A 13,051-nucleotide genomic window follows, 5' to 3' on the forward strand; every position below is an offset into this window, starting at 1 on the left:
TTTTAGATGTCTGTTTACCTTGCGGCGACGCTCCGTTGCCATAAGGTAAATCACAGGGCCCTATGTATCTGGTGCGGAGATTTCGGATGTGTGCAATGAGCACATCCGGAATCATCGCGCGTAGAGAAGGGGGCGGCGCTTTGGACGGAGCGGGTTTTCCGCTCCGTCCAAAGTGCCGTCATTACGAACCATGGACACTCGCCCTTAGAAGGACCCTCTCTTCCTTAGTGAGATGGTGGGAGGATAGATTGATAATGTTATTAACATCTTTAGATGTGGCAGAATCCATGTCTACTGTTACATATGTCTGGTTTGTATTTTGTACTCTGTACCTATCGGATGTTCTTGTGCTAAAAAGCTCCCGGTTGGACCCAGATGGTTTCTGGATCTTTGATATCTACCTTGATTAGATGACCTTTATGAGCCTCTTGAGCGAGAACATTTTACATTGGATCTTTGGTGTTGTAAATTTTGGACTCTTCCCTCACTCTCAGTTCCCCATCTGAAGATGACATCTCAGATTAAGTATCTATTCGAATTGTTACCAAAATTGTAAGCATTTTTTTTCTCTAAACTCTGTAAGGTCCTATGTAAATTGTTTCCTTTCTTTTGTAATATACTAGCTGAAGAGCCCGGCGTTGCCCGGGCATAGTAAGTAACTGGTTAGTTATCGCGCCTCTCGTTTTTCCCCCCCTCACGCCTCTCGTTTTCCCCTTTCCCCCCCTCGCGCCTCTCGTTTTCCCCCCAGTATGTCATCTGCTCCTGTCTATAGTCTGTACCTGTATGGGTCATTCCATGGTAACTTACGTTACATTCACAAGCCAAAAACTGGCTACAGACTGTTCTTTGAAGGCAGGCACAAAAAGGAGTGAATGTATATTGTACATTAACCCATTCTCTACCAATGTCCTTTTTTTGGGACACCTAATCTTTAGCTTCTAGCAACTAAGATTTTATAATTAGGTCCAATTTCTTGTGTTGTGTTTGTAAAATGAATGTTTTCAAAATAGGAAATCATGTCATTGTCATTTTTAATTGAATATTGGGACGCAATTTTCTGAAAAATCCGTACTTGAAAAAATTTTGCAAATCATGTTTTCCCTTCACCATGACAGCACCGTGCGTGAGAGATGACATCCACCCCCAGGAACAGGAAACCTGCAGCAGAGATAAAAGAATGGGGCGGCACCTCTCTCCTCAGTTTTGGTTTCCTGTTCCTGCAGGTGGATGCCTGCGGCAGAGCTCTTACATCCAGAGGGATCTCCCTCTGATGATTGCCAGTCCAGAGGCTGAGGTCCGCAGTCGGGGTAGCCGACCAGGAGATAGGGAAAGGGTTCTACAGCACCTTGTTCCTAACGCCAAAATCAGACGGCTCGCTAAGAGCAATATTCAACTTGAAGGCACTAAACCACTATATTCAAGTGGAGAGTTTCAAAATGGAGACTCTAAGAACGGCAATAAAAGTAATCGACCCAAACTGTTAAATGGCAGTAATAGATCGAACAGATGCTTACTACCATGTGCCAATTGCTGGTCAACACCAACAATACCTGAGATTAGTGGTAAACATTGCAAAAACTCCCACCCATCTACAATATCAATGCCTTCCCTTCGGGGTAGCTATAGCGCCCCGTATATTTACAAAAATTATTTCGGAAGTAGTGTCTTTCATCAGGAAAGAAAACATAATGCTGGTACCCTATTTGGACGATTTTCTGGTAATAGCAAACAGAGAAAATTGCGAAAAACAGTCGAAAGAGTACTCGAGATACTGACCGAGCTAGGCTGGATTATAGACCTAAACAAATCAAGACTAATCCCAACTGAAACTCAAGAATTCCTCGGGATCCTATTGAATTCAGTCAAACAGGAGTGTGTCCTCCCACAGAGAAAAATTCAAGCTATTCAACAGAAAATACAACTGTTCCAACTACGACGGGCCATTTCACTACGGAAAGCAATGTCGCTCTTAGGGGTTCTAACGGCAACAATTCCAGCGACCCGGTGGGCACAAAGCCACACACGAGAATTACAATGGCAGATACTAACCGAACAAATGAAGAATCCATACGACCTGAATCGGAAAATTCTTCTATCTCCTAGAGTTCAAGACTTACTAGAATGGTGGCTGAGAACAGAAAATTTAAGCAACGCAGTGCCTTGGTCAGTACAGAATCCAGTAGTCCTAACTACCGATGCGAGCCCATGGGGGTGGGGAGCACATTTGGAGGGTCAGGTCCTACAGGGTCAATGGAGGGCCTCAATGAGAGCAGCATCTTCCAATCTAAAAGAGCTGTCGGCAGTGAGGCAAGCACTTCTTCATATAGGAGAGAGGATATGAGGAAGACATGTGGTGGTGTTGTCCGACAACAATACAACGATAGCCTATATAAATCGACAAGGGGGCACAAGATCAGCATCCCTTATGGCAGAGGCCAAAGAGCTGTTCATATGGGCCGAGAACAACCTTCTTTCCTTAACAGGAACATACTTAAAAGGGTCAGAGAATCAGGTAGCCGATTTCTTAAGCCGTCACATATTACGTCAAGGGGAGTGGTCCCTGAACCAAGGAATATTTGGAAAAATCTGTGCCAGCTGGGGCGTTCCAGAAATAGACTTGTTCGCCACAAAAGAAAATCGGAAGGTCTATTTTCTGAACCCAAGAGAACACCCAGAGGGAGTGGATGCATTTCTGTACCGATGGAACTTTCATCTAGCATACGCATTTCCCCTGATACCGTTAATCCCCAAAGTCCTCAAGAAAATTTGGGAGGACAAGGCACGAGTAATCCTTATAGCTCCCTTTTGGCCAAAAAGGGTATGGTTCACGTGGCTCAGACACATGTCTATCTTGGACCCGTGGATCTTTCCGGATACCCCGCATTTCCTACACCAGGGACCAGTTCAACACCCCCAAGTGCACAGGCTACATCTCACTGCCTGCAACTTGAAAGGGGGCTCCAATTAGCAAAAGGATTTTCGAACCCTGTGGTGACCACGTTGCTCGCTAGCAGGAAAAAGGTCACATCAGGAAAAATACCAGAAAATTTGGCAGAAATTCCTGGAATTCTCGGGGCGACAATTGTCCGAGACGAGCCAAGAAATTCCGGTAAAATAAATTCTAGAATTTCTTCAAAAAGGGTTAGAAAGGGGGTTATCTACTAGAACCCTAAAGGTGCAAGTCTCCGCCCTGGGTGCGCTGTTTGATCAAAAAATTGCTGACCACCCTTGGGTCTATAGGTTCATTCAAGCCTCCTTTGCATCCAGACCCTCAAAGTTACTACTTAAGGTGGCTCCCTGGGATCTAAATTTTGTTTTAAATGCCCTAACGGTTTCCCCTTTTGAGCCTCTCGCATCCATTTCAATAAAAGCCTTAACCCTGAAAACGGTCCTCCTGGTTGCCTTGACTTCAGCTCAATGTACCTGCGAGCTGCAAGCTATTTCGGTAACCCCCCCTTACACTACCTTTCAGGATGACAAAGTAATTATTAAAACCGACCCGGCCTTCCTTCCAAAGGTCAACTCAAAATTCCATAGAGACCAGGAAATAATCTTGCCCTCATTTTGCCCTCAACCAAAATCCCAGGGAGAACAAACCTTCCATTGTCTTGATGTCAGACGCTGCCTGCTTCAATACATAGAAGCCACAAAATCTTGGCGTCAGTCATCAGCCCTTTTCTCTGAGCCCATGACGGCACCACGGAGAAAGGGGATCTGCCCATCAAGGACAGGAAACCTACAGATAAAAAGGCAGTACCTCTCTCCCGCATCAGTTGGTTTCCAGTCCTTAATGGCAGACCTACAGACTTACCGATGGAAGAACGTCGTGGATTCGGGTCCAATCGGTCCGACTCAGGCAGCGGGGGTCCCCCTGCCTCGGCTGATGTGGTTGCCTGAAGTGCCACCGCTTGGGCTAGTAGGCCTTTAAGGGTGCGCGAGGGGAGAGGGTGGCATGGACAAAGCCTCTTCCCCAGGTAAGATAGGAGGAGCAGCAGCAGCAGATCCGGACATGGCTGCAAAAGCATCCAGAGGGGTCCCTCTGTGCATGTGGGGGAGTGATGCGGTGCCCTCCCCGGAGCGTCAGAATGCCGGCTGTGAAATCCGGGGGCTCTGGTATGCAGCGCTCGGCGCCATCCTGGAAAGCCGGTCTGCGCGGGATCTCGCGCGACTACGGGCTGCGCAGGCGCCGGCCGACGAAGCAGAGCTGGGCAGCGCTACCGCGCATGCGTGGATTTGAAAAGAGGGGGGGGAAATTGCCAGGTCAGGCGCTTCTATAGGTCAGCAGCAGCAGATTGCAGCAGCAGAAGCAGCCGCAAACATGAGTGACGCAAAGGCATCACCCCGGCAAAAATCACCCGCCACCAACGTCGCCACAACCGCAGCAGCAGCAAAAGCGACGACCCCAAAAAGGACACCAGGAGGTCACCGGTAAGGGATGCCAAAGGTCCCTGCACAGCAAGGAATCCAGTACGGCATCAGCAGAGCATCTCCAACCGGTATTTATGGGTCCGTAAGGTGGTAAGTGATCTCCGTGAAAGTCAATCCAATAAGGGCATATTTTTCTTCTCTTACTTCTCTTACTTACTTTGCGACCTCCTGGGGTCACAGCAGACCTTAAGACCCTGATAAAAAAATCAGGTGGAAGACAACTTTAGATCCCTTAAGGGGGGAAAAAAACGGAGGAAGTCTGGACACAGGTCCCCATCTCCTGCGTCTAATAGTCTGGATAGTGATGATGCGGACTCAGACACATCTAACACAACTGTTTCCCTTTGGATGACACAGACGGCCTCATTAAAGCAGTTAGGAGTACAATGGGGCTCGCAGACCCCCACCCCAAAAGATCAGTCCAGGTCATAATGTTTGGGGGTCTTGAGCAAAAAAAGGAGAGCTTTTCCTCTTAATGAGGTTATATCTGCATTAATCAAGAGAGTGGAAAAAACCCATAAAAAGCGCATTATTAACACCAAAAAGAAAATACCCCTTTGAGGATGAATCCTGCTCCTACTGGGAAAAAGCCCCTAAACTGGATGTCGCCATAGCGAAGGCATCCAAAAAATGTTCTCTCCCTTTTGAGGACATGGGGGTCTTGAAGGACCCTATGGACAAAAAAGCAGACGCTTTTCTCAAAAGTTCCTGTGAGGCAGCTGGGGAGGTCTAAAACCGGCGGTTGCTGCCACGTGTACATCTCGGTCATTAATGGTTTGGTTAGACCAATTAGAGGGCCAGCTAAAAGAGAAATCTTCCCTGGAATCCATTTTAAATACCTTACCGGTAATAAGGGGGGCTGCTGCTTTCTTGGCAGACGCCTCCGCCGACTCAATCAGGCTAGCTGCCAGATTGGCAGTTTTTTCTAATGCGGCTAGACGTGCCCTCTGGCTTAAATGTTGGCCGGGGACTTAAGGCCCCGTCTCACATAGCGAGATCGCTAGCGAGATCGCTGCTGAGTCACAAGTTTTGTGACGCAACAGCGACCTCAGTAGCGATCTCGCTATGTGTGACACGTACCAGCGACCAGGCCCCTGCTGTGAGATCGCTGGTCGTGTCGGAATGGCCTGGACCTTTTTTTGGTCGTTGAGGTCCTGCTGACATCGCTGAATCGGTGTGTGTGACACCGATCCAGCGATGTCTTCACTGGTAACCAGGGTAAACATCGGGTTACTAAGCGCAGGGCCGCGCTTAGTAACCCGATGTTTACCCTGGTTACCAAAAAAAAAAAAAACAGTACATACTCACCATCTGATGTCCGTCAGGTCCCTTGCCGTCTGCTTCCTGCTCTGACTGACTGCCGGCCGTACAGTGAGAGCACAGCACAGCAGTGACGTCACCGCTGCGCTCTACTCTCACTGTACGGCGGCAGTCAGTCAGAGCAGGAAGTAGACGGCAAGGGACCTGACGGACATCAGATGGTGAGTATGTACTGTTTGGTTTTTTTGGTAACCAGGGTAAACATCGGGTTACTAAGCGCGGCCCTGCGCTTAGTAACCCGATGTTTACCCTGCTTACCCGGGTGCTGCAGGGGGACTTCGGCATCGTTGAAGACAGTTTCAACGATGCCGAAGTCGTTCCCCTGATCGTTGGGCGCTGGAGAGAGCTGTCTGTGTGACAGCTCCCCAGCGACCACACAACGACTTACCAACGATCACGGCCAGGTCGTATCGCTGGTCGTGATCGTTGGTAAATCGCTATGTGAGACGGGGCCCTTACAAACAAAATCAAAATTGTGTAATTATGTGTGAGGGCGAATTCTTATTTGGCCCCACTTTAGACGACATCCTGGAAAAAGCAGGAGACAAAAAGAAATCTTTTCCTTCCCTAGGGTTCCCTTCCTACAGGAGGCCCTTTCGGAGCAAGAGGTTTTTCCGAAGGAAGCCGGGGAAAAACCAAGATAAATGGGAAGATAAAAGAAACAAGAGTGAAGGGTTTTTATTCAATAAAAGCCCCAGTGATAATAAAAAAACCTCCCCAATGAAGGCTTGTCCCAGGTGGGGGGGAAGACTGTCCCTCTTTCTCTCGGCCTGGGAAAAGATTACCAGCAGTCGGTGGATTCTAACCATAATAAAGTCAGGACTGAAAATGCCATTCCTCAAACTCCCTCGTCCCTCCTTCATGGTAACATCGTTGAGGTCTTCAGAGGAAGAGCAGCTAGCTCTGGAAAACGAGCTCTTGGGACTGGTAAACAAGGGGGTTCTTCTAGAGGTTCCCCTCAAGAAAAAGGGCAAGGTTGTTATTCCCCTCTGTTCCTGAGGAAAAAACCAGACGGGTCTTACAGGACTATCATAAATTTGAAGAATCTAAACAAATACCTGGAGATCCAGGCTTTCAAGATGGAAACAATAAAAACTTCTATAAAAATGCTGTTTCCTCGGTGTTTCATGGTAGTCCTGGACCTGAAGGACGCATACTATCACGTCCCCATCCACAGAGATCACCAAAAGTTTCTCACGATAGCTGTCCACATCGGGGAGGGTGTTATACCACTTTCAATTTTCAGCTCTCCCTTTTGGGCTAGCCATAGCACCAAGAGTTTTCACCAAACTAGTCGCAGAGGTAATGGCGCACTGGAGGGAGCAGGACACGCTGATAGTGCCATACCTCGACGACTTCCTGGTAATCGGCACCTCGCCCCAACACTGCAGCAAACAGCTGGAATTTATAATGCGCTCTCTAGAAAATCTGGGATGGTTGATAAACTTAAAAAAATCAAGGTTGCTACCATCCCAAATCCAAGAATACCTGGGTCTCACTTTAGACTCCCATAAAACAAGAATGCCGCCTTCCAGCAGAAAAGATACAAAAAATAGTGGGGCTGGTAACCAGGATGCAAACTCTCCCCTCCATAACCCTCCGCCAAGCCATGTCCCTCTTGGGATCTGTGACTTCATGCATCCCCGCAGTCCAATGGGCTCAACTTCACACGAGGGACCTTCAGTGGCAAATCTTGTCGGATCAGGTCTCCCTAGAAGGGAATTTAGAAGGTCGGTTCACTTTATCTCCGCACACATCTCGGTCACTAAACTGATGGACATCGCGAAACAATCTTTCTCTAGGGGTCCCGTGGGTAACTCCGATTTCCAAAATAGTAACCACGGATGCAAGCCCCAGCGGGTGGGGGGCTCATCTGAACGACCTCTTAGCCCAAGGTATCTGGCCTCCAATTCTGAAACAAACCTCTTCCAACATGAAAGAACTGCTGGCAGTCAAATTTGCACTACTAGAGTTCCTGGGGCCCCTTCACTCCCAGCATGTCAGGATCATGTCAGACAACAGGGTAGTGATGGCGTACCTGAATCATGAGGGGGGTACTCGCTCTCAGTCACTTATGGAGGTAACCAGGTCTATATTCCACATAGCTGAAAACAACCTTCTTTCCCTGTCAGGCCTTCACATAAAAGGGGTGGACAATCACAAAGCGGACTTTCTGAGTCGTTCCCGTCTAAAGCAGGGAAAATGGGAACTAAATCAATCGTTGTTCACCCAAATCACGGAGAAATGGGGGGTTCCGAGCATAGACCTTTTTTGCAAACAACCTGAACAAAAAAGTAATCACGTTTTGCTCCATAACCCCATTGGGGAACCCAGTGTCATTGGATGCGTTCTTGATCCCATGGTCCCATCAACTAGCTTATGCATTTCCCCCAATTTCTCTGATTCCGGCAGTGCTGAGGAAGATTCGGGAGGACGGGGCTCATGTGATCTTAATAGCCTCGTTCTGGCCGAAGAGGCCTTGGTTCTCTTGGATGATGAGAATGTCAATCTCTGACCCGTGGGTACTTCCAGATCTTGCAAATCTCCTCTCCCAGGGCCCAGTTCATCATCCGCAAATAGCCAGCTTACACTTGACAGCCTGGCTTTTGAGAGGGAGCTACAAGAAAGCAGAGAATTTTCTCCAGGTCTGGTATCTACCCTACTACAAAGTAGGAAACCAGCTACAACCAAACAATATGGGAAAATATGGAAAAAAAATTCCTTTCGGCCTCAGGTGTTAAAATGGGTGAGGGAGTTCCTCTCAAAGCCATATTGGAGTTCCTTCAAAACGGGTTGCAAATCGGTTTGGCTACTAGTACCTTTAAAGGTCCATGTAGCAGCTTTGGGAGCCCTGTTTAACTACGACTTGGCAGGAAATAGGTGGGTTTCAGATTTATCAGGGCAGCAGGGAGATCGAGACCTCTTCCTGTAAGAGTTACCCCTCAATGGGATTTAAATTTAGTCCTTAAAGCCCTGACTAAGCCTCCCTTTGAGCCCTTAGCAGATACTACATTGAAAATCCTATCCCTCAAAACATCCCTGCTGGTCGCCCTCACCTCGGCTCGTAGAGTTAGCGACATACAGGCCCTATCGGCTAACCCTCCTTACACTCAGTTCTTGGAAGATAGGGTTGTTCTCAAGGTAGACCCAGCATACCTCCCGAAAGTGGCAACCTGATTCCACAGAACTCAGGAGATATCTCTTCCTTCCTTTTGTCCCAACCCTAAAAACAATGAGGAAGAGTCCTTACATACTTTAGACATTAGGAGATGCCTTAGGCATTACAGAGAAGCTACCAGAGAGAGTAGGGAGGACGCCTCTCTTTTTGTGTGTTTTCAGGGTCCCCGGAAGGGGGAAAAAAGCCTCCAAAACCACTTTGGCAAGATGGATCACAGACGCCATTAGCCTATCATATTCATCAAGTGGGGTGCCCGTCCCGGGAGATGTCAAGGCTCACTCAACGAGAGCAGTAGCAACCTCTTAGGCGGAGAAGGCCGGAGCTTCAATTGACCAGATATGTAGAGCTGCTACCTGGTCTTCGCCATCTATATTCTATAGGCACTATAGATTGGACCTTATCTCCTCTTCAGACCTGACTTTTGGTAAAAGGGTTCTGGAAGCGGTGGTCCCTCCCTGAATGTACAATCTCTGCAAATCTCTCCGTGGTGCCGTCATGGGCGCCAGAGAAAAATATAGTTCTTACTAATAACGGTATTTCTCTGAGCCCATAACTGCACCCGTACATTCCCTCCCTTCACTTATGGGTGTGCACATTATTATAGTGCCTTATGCTAATTACCTGAATAGTCACGCGGTATCTCAATATAGTTTAAGTAATGTTATAAGTAAGAATCTGTTCCTTAGTCTCCCATCATTCTCTAGTAAAGAACTGATGCTGGAGAGAGGTACTGCCTTTTTATCTGTAGGTTTCCTGTCCTTGATGGGCGGATCCCCTCTCTCCGTGGTGCCGTCATGGGCTCAGAGAAATACTGTTATCGGTAAGAATTTTTTGTCTCCTTCCAGGGGACAAACGGGGGGAAAAAGGCCTCAAAGGCAACTATTGCACGGTGGTTGCGTACGGCTATTTCACTTTCATATTCCTTCTCTGGGCAAGTTCCTCCACAGGATGTTACGGCTCACTTCACGCGTGCCATCGCCACATCTTTGGCAGAAAGGGCAAATGCTTCCGTGGAACAGATTTGTAGAGCGGCAATATGGTCTTCACCTTCCACCTTCTTCCGACATTATAGGCTAGACTTAGGTCTGTCAAACCTTTCTTTTGGAAGAAAAGTACTATCTGCTGTTGTCCCAAGCTAGGAGTCTTTCTATTTCTTCCTCTCACGTACGGTGCTGTCATGGTGAAGGGAAAAAATAATTACTTACCAGTAATTTGATTTTCCAGAACCATTGCTAATTTGGCAAGTAATGGGTTAAACTATTCTCAAGAGATTTCAACAGAGTTTGATTTTTCAACAATAAAGTTAAATACAAAATACAGTGTTATTACTTGGTAACTTACGTTACAAAAAAGGAAAGGCAATTGTCCTTCATGAGTCTGCCAAATTTTCTGTTCTGGTAAACGGGAGAAGCACTATTTTAAAACACCATAGTCCCAGCAACTTTAAAAAAAAATATTTTAACCTCTCAAGTTAAAAGCAACAGTTTTTATTACAAGAAATATAGATAACTCGCGTTACTAAGCTGATGGTAACTTACTTCTTTTTTTATTATATATATATTTTTTTTACCTTTTTATGGTATTTTTCTTCAGACAGACTACCTCTTCTCAACAACTTAGGCTACTTTCACACTAGCGTTAACTGCAATACGTCGCAAATGCGTCGTTTTGCCGAAAATACGCATCCAGCAAAAGTTCTTGCTGGATACGTTTTTTCGTCATAGACTAACATTAGCGACGCATTTGCGACGCATTGCCAAACGTCGCGTCCGTTTTGCGACGCTTGGGCGTGTGGTAGCGGACCGTCGGGAGAAAAAAACGTTACATGTAACGTTTTTTGCTCCCGACGGTCCGCTTTTTCCGACCGCGCATGCGCGGCCGGAACTCCGCCCCCACCTCCCCGCACTTCCCCGCACCTCACAATGGGGCAGCGGATGCGTGGGAAAAATGCATCCGCTGCCCCCGTTGTGCGGCGGAGACCACGCTAGCGTCGGGAACGTCGGCCCGACACACAGCGACGGGTTGTTCCCGACGCTAGTGTGAAAGTAGCCTTACTTGACAATGTTACCATCCATTGGATTAAACTTAATGTAAGGTAAGTTACCATCATCTTTGTAACCTAAGTTACTATATTGCGTTGTAACGTAAGCTACCATGGAACGACCCGTATGTCATCTCCTCCTGTATATAGTATATACCTGTGTCATCGCCCCTGTACATAGTATATACCTGTATGTCACCTCCTGTATATAGTATATACCTGTATGTCATCTCCTCCTATATATAGTATATTCCTGTATGTCATCTCCTCCTGTATATAGTATATACCTGTGTCATCGCCCCTGTACATAGTATATATCTGTGTGTCATCTCCTCCTGTATTAGACCTCTTGTTATTTGATCAGTATTTTTACCTCAGTATTTGTAAGCTAAAACTGGGAGTAGAACAATCAGGAAAGTTTATTAGAAACATGAACCACTTCTGTATTTTCCTCCCACTCATTGTTTAGGCTTATAAATACTGAAGTAAAATGTGTTCTCTCCCCTGTATATAGTATATACCTGTGTGTCATCTCCTTCTGTATATAGTGTATACCTGTGTTTAATCTCCTCCTGTATATAGTATATGCCTGTATGTCATCTACTTCTGTATATAGAATGTACCTGTGTGTCATCCCCCTGTATATAGTATATATACCTGTATGTCATCTCCTCCTGTATACAGTAGATACCTGTATGTCATCTGCTTCTGTGTGTGTGTGTGTGTGTATATATATATATATATATATAATGTGTATATATGTAGTATGTACCTGTGTGTCATCCCCTGTATTCGACCTCGTTCACACGTTATTTGGTCAGTATTTTTACCTCCGTATTTGTAAGCTAAAAATTGGAGTAAAACAATCAGAGGAAAAGTTTATTCGAAACATAAACCACTTCTGTATTTTTTTCCCACTCTGTTTTTGCTTATAAATACTGAGGTAAAATACTGACCAAATACTGAACCTGTGAATGTGGCCATATACACAGCCTCCACCTGCAGCGCCTCACTCTTCTCTATACACAGCCTCATACTGCAGCAGCACCTCATTTTGCCCCTGACGTCTCTCTCATTTTGCCCCTGACGTCTCTCTCATTTTGCCCCTGACGTCTCTCTCATTTTGCCCCTGACGTCTCTCTCATTTTGCCCCTGGGTCATTCCATGTCAAGTGAACCAATGATTTTTACCACTATATTTTAAATTCTTTTGGGATTTTGTTATTTGGTAATAGTGTGTCAGAGAATGCAAAATGTGAAGAAAAAAAAAATTCTAGATTTTTTTTTTTTTTTTTTTTATTGATTTTCAAAGTTCGGAAAGTGCGAATTTCGGTGTTGCCTGCCTTTACATTTCTCCCCATAACTCAGGCTAGAAAAGAGATAGAGAAACAAAATAAACACCATTCTACTCAGAACTGTACAGGCTTTCACCAGATATGTCACAAGAGTATCTTTGATAATATTTTACCTATGCGAACACAAGCGCAAAATTTTAAAACGCATTTCCGAAAAAAATGTTTAATTTAAAAATTTCAAAAACTGCACATGTGCCTGCTATGCTCCTATTCACATCTGTACCAAAATACAAGATGGGATCATGATGGGATCATATTTTAAAAAATAAAACTATTACAGTCTCCGTTCAAAAATCTTGATTTCAGATCTGCTCAGCTTGTGATCTAACAGTGTGGGGTCTATATTTACCAAATAATCCATGATTGTTAGATATTACGGTATTATTTATTATGTTGCAGAGTATTAGAAGCAGGAGAGGACAGAGGAGAAGCTTTGTTAGGGCTGAGGATGACCAAGGGGTAGACGGTGACTGCAGAGCAGATGACAGGTCAGCAGCTCAAGCCTCCAGGGGCCACATTCACACCAAATCTTATCACCCAGGCAACTCCTCAAATGGAGGGAGAAAAATATTCTTACCATCCAGTTCATGTATTGTACAAACCAGGACTACGGGGAGGAGGAGAGATTGTTATAACATCGGTTAAGGTACCTTCACACGAAACGACACTGCAGCGATAGCGACAACGATGCCGATCGCTGCAGCGTCGCTGTTTGATCGCTGGAGAGCTG

At 46.0% G+C, this 13,051-nt stretch overlaps 1 protein-coding gene across 5 annotated transcripts in view; it reads left to right on the forward strand.

Annotated features, from left to right (window-relative positions):
- Window positions 1–13,051, forward strand: part of LOC143817033 (uncharacterized) — a 160,309-nt gene that overhangs the window by 14,560 nt on the left and 132,698 nt on the right. The window lies entirely within an intron of this gene.

Source organism: Ranitomeya variabilis, chromosome 3 (assembly GCF_051348905.1).
Source record: "Ranitomeya variabilis isolate aRanVar5 chromosome 3, aRanVar5.hap1, whole genome shotgun sequence".
Classification (NCBI taxonomy): domain Eukaryota; kingdom Metazoa; phylum Chordata; class Amphibia; order Anura; family Dendrobatidae; genus Ranitomeya; species Ranitomeya variabilis.